Here is a 4096-nt window from a genome sequence, read left to right on the forward strand (position 1 = left end):
TCTTATTTCATTTAATAGTTTATGGGTTTTCAAGCCACTTTCACACACCTGTCATCTGATGCCCATAACCATGACCAGGAGGTCGTGATCAGACACGATTGTCCTCAGTTGCCAGGAGAAGAAGCTGGGGCACAGGGAGTTAATGATATACAGTTAACAGACCTGTGTTGAAGGTTTGGATGGTGTCAAAGCTCTTTCCCTAACCTGTGCAAAACAGCTCGAGGACAAAAAACCAGGAATCATCTGTGTTCTGCAGACATGTAGATAATTTTCTGTAAGCATTCATGCCCTCAAACCCTTAAAATTCAAAAGCCAAAATCTCCAACACATAAAATTCTAAATGAATAGAGGAGACTGCTGACATCTTCAAGGCTGAAAGGCAACAAATACAGTATCACCATGATAAAAAAGGATTAAGTGCTAATCATACCAGTTGAGATATCATCATCAAATTTTGCATTAGCAGCATAGTAGAGTTATTAACTACATTACATTAAAAGTGCATCCTGCTTTTCGGCCGGAACCGCCATCTTCCAGTGATTCGCCAAGATGACCAACACAAAGGGGAAGAGGCGGGGCACCCGCTACATGTTCTCCAGGCCTTTCAGAAAACATGGAGTTGTTCCTTTGGCCACATACATGCAAATCTACAGGAAGGGTGATATTGTAGATATCAAGGGAATGGGTACTGTTCAAAAAGGAATGCCCCACAAATGTTACCATGGCAAAACTGGGAGAGTCTACAGTGTTACCCAGCATGCTGTTGGCATCATTGTAAACAAACAAGTTAAGGGCAAGATTCTTGCCAAGAGAATTAATGTCCGTATCGAGCATATTAAGCACTTTAAGAGCTGAGATAGCTTCCTGAAACGTGTGAAGGAAAATGATCAGAAAAAGAAGGACGCCAAATAGAAAGGGACTTGGGTTCAGCTGAAACACCAGCCTGCTCCACCTAGAGGAGCAACACTTTGTGAGGACCAATGGAAAGGAACCCGAACTGTTGGAGCCCATCCCCTATGAATTCATGGCCTGATGGGTGTAAAAATAAAGACCTGGACTGTAAAAAAAAAAAAAAATGCATCCTGCCAGAATCTTTGCATTTTCCACCAAAAATAAAAAGGACCTAAAAATCAATGTTAAAAGGATAGAAAGTAAAAAGATAAAATGATGTCACTTATACACAGAGTTGAGGAAGGGGCCTCAGTGAACAGGCAGTCGAGGCCTGCAGTTTCCAAATGTCAATCTGGAAAATGTATTAGGCAGAGGTAGCCTTTGTGCTAATGAGATTTTAGATAAAACTTTGATGTAAATACAACATTATCTCCCTCCACCAACCCCTCCCAAAATATCTAGAAGGGCATACAGTGGCAGAAAATTGTCCATTGCCAGGAGAAAAATATCCTACTGTGAGTTGATCCAAGCTCTTTTGAAAGATGGCCAGAACGTTTCCTTATTGATCAGATGGGCCCAATTTTAACTTTGTGTAAGTCAGCCTAGGATGGATGTCCAAGAATCTCTTCATCCTCTGATTTCCCCCATCTTCTCTTCTTTTCCTTTGTTTTTTCTTTTGAACTTTTTACTTTGTGCTGGGGTATAGTCAAATAGCAATGTTGTGATAGTTTCAGGTGGACCGTGAAGGGACTCAGCTATACATATACATGTATCTATTCTTCCCCAAACACCCTAATCATCCAAGTTGCCACGTAACATTGAGCAGAGTTCCATATGCTATATTCTCTCCTTTTCTGATCTACCAGCTTCCTCCAGTGTCCCAGTGTATCCATCATTTTCACCCCTTCATTTGGACCACAAAGATCAGGATCCCTGCCCATTCTAGGGATGCAGAAGCTATAAGGAATCCTTCTCTCAGTAATTCCTTTAAGTTTTCTGTAGGCATTATCTGTGATCTTTCAGCTTCTTCTATGTAGAAAGACTACAAGATGAACAAGACTTCCTGTTGGCAGTATAGGTTGTTTCTTATAGCCATCTATACTGGCTGACAGCAGATCATGCATTGTTAAGCTAAAAGTTTTCTTTCCTACCAGGAGTAAAAAAATGTGGCAGAATAGAGGATGTGTGGAGAATAAGAAAAACCCATCCTCTCAAATATACCTAAAGACAAGTGTATGCTTGCATAATAATTTTTTTTGCCCCATTTAATTCAAATTTTCTACCTCCACCATTCCTTCATTATAGTTTCTCCCAGTGGAAGATATGTTTGAAATCCATACACCTTATCATTTTTTTAATATAAATTACAATTAAGTCATTTTTTTCTATTGCTAAATGTTGTTAATAAAGGCCACGTCAACACCCTCTTCATGCTTATTTGCCAAATTCCAATAGATGATATAAACAACTGTGAGGCCAGGAGTGATCAGGGCCTTGATGCAGTCTGTGATTGAAAAGCTTTGTGGTTGGAATGTTCCTAGCTTCCAGCAACAACACAAACTCACAGGAGAATGTATCAGGTTCCAGACTGTGCCTGTTGATATTTATTTGAAAAATGTTAGTTCAAAGGATTCTAAAAATGAACCATCCCCAAATATGACTTTCCTTAATGAAAGGGAGCATAGCCTGTGCATTTGCAGCCATTAAGGCTGCAATTCATATATGGTCTGCAAGACTGGATTCATTTATTCTTTCATTCAAATATTTGCTGACTGCTCATTATTTGTCTTTTCATACTATTCATGGAGATCTCAAGGCAAGAATACTGAAGTTGTTTGCCATTCCCCTCTCCAGCGGACCACATTTAGTCAGAACTTTCCACTATGATCCATTCAAGAGGGTGTTCCTGCATGGCATGGCTCATAGCTTCAAAATTGGGGAAGGAAATGTCAAGGCTGTATATTGCCACTCTGCTTATTTAACTTATATGCAAAGTATATCATGTGAAATGCTGGGCTGGATGAATCAAAAGCTGGAATCAAGATTTCTGGGAGAAATAGCAATAACCTCAGATATACAGATGATACCTCTCTAATGGCAGAAAGCAAAGAGAACTAAAGAGCTTCTTGATGAAGGTGAAAGAGGAGAGTGAAAAAGCAGGCTTAAAACCTCAATATTCAAAAAACTAAGGTCATGGTATCCAGTCCCATTACTTCATGGCAAACAGATGGAGAAAAAATGGAAAAAGTGGCAGATTTAATTTTCTTGGACTCCAAAAGCATTGTAGATGGTGACTGCAGCCATGAAATTAAAAGATGCTTGCACCTTGAAAGAAAAGCTATGACAAACCTAGACAGCATATTAAAAAGCAGAGACATCACTTTGCCAACAAAGTTTCATATAGTCAAAGCTATGGTTTTCTCAGTCGTCAGGTATGGATGTGAGTTGGACCATAAAGAAGGCCAAGTGCTGAAAAATTGATGCTTTTGAACTATGGTGCTGGAGAAGACTCTTTAGAGTCCCTTGGACAGCATAGAGATCAAACCAGTTAGTCCTAAAGGAAATCAACCCTGAATATTCATTGGAAGGACTGATGTTGAAGCTGAAGCTCCAATACTTTGTGAAGTATTGCCAAGAGCCAACTCACTAGAAAAGACCCTGATGCTGGGGAAGATTGAGGGCAGCTGGAGAAGAAGGCAACAGAGGATGAGATGGTTGGATGGCACTGTTGACTCAATGGGCATGTTTGAGCAACCCCCAGGAGATAGTGAAGGACAGGGAAGTCTGGCATGCTGCAGTCCATGGGGTCACAAAGAGTCAGATATGACTTAGCAACTGAACAACAACATTATTTGTCAAATGTTCAAAATTCTAGGGGTACATCTGCAAATAAAATAAGACAGACTGAATATTTGTTCTTGAGGTGTTCCTGATCTAGTAAAGAGAGAAAAATAAATAAACTAAAATAATTACAAATACTGGTAAGATATAAGAAAGAAGCAGGAGACCAAGGTTGGGAATCAAAAGAGTGGGATACAACTACCTTAGACAGGATGAGGAAGGAAAGATGTTCTGAACAGTGATTATTTAAATTGAGCCCTGAAAGATGAGAGGATGTCATCTATGCAGCAGGGCAGGGAGAACACTTTCAGTAGAAGAAAACAGCCCATTCAAAGTCTCCTGAGAAGTTTCAGAGCTTGGTGTG

At 39.9% G+C, this 4096-nt stretch overlaps 1 pseudogene; it reads left to right on the top strand.

Annotated features, from left to right (window-relative positions):
- The first annotated feature begins 505 nt into the window (after window positions 1-505).
- LOC120856879 lies at window positions 506-1076 on the top strand (annotated as a pseudogene).
- Window positions 1077-4096: the final 3020 nt, after the last annotated feature.

The sequence above is a fragment of the Oryx dammah genome, unplaced genomic scaffold (genome assembly GCF_014754425.2).
Source record: "Oryx dammah isolate SB20612 unplaced genomic scaffold, SCBI_Odam_1.1 HiC_scaffold_28, whole genome shotgun sequence".
In the NCBI taxonomy this organism is placed as follows: Eukaryota; Metazoa; Chordata; class Mammalia; order Artiodactyla; family Bovidae; genus Oryx; species Oryx dammah.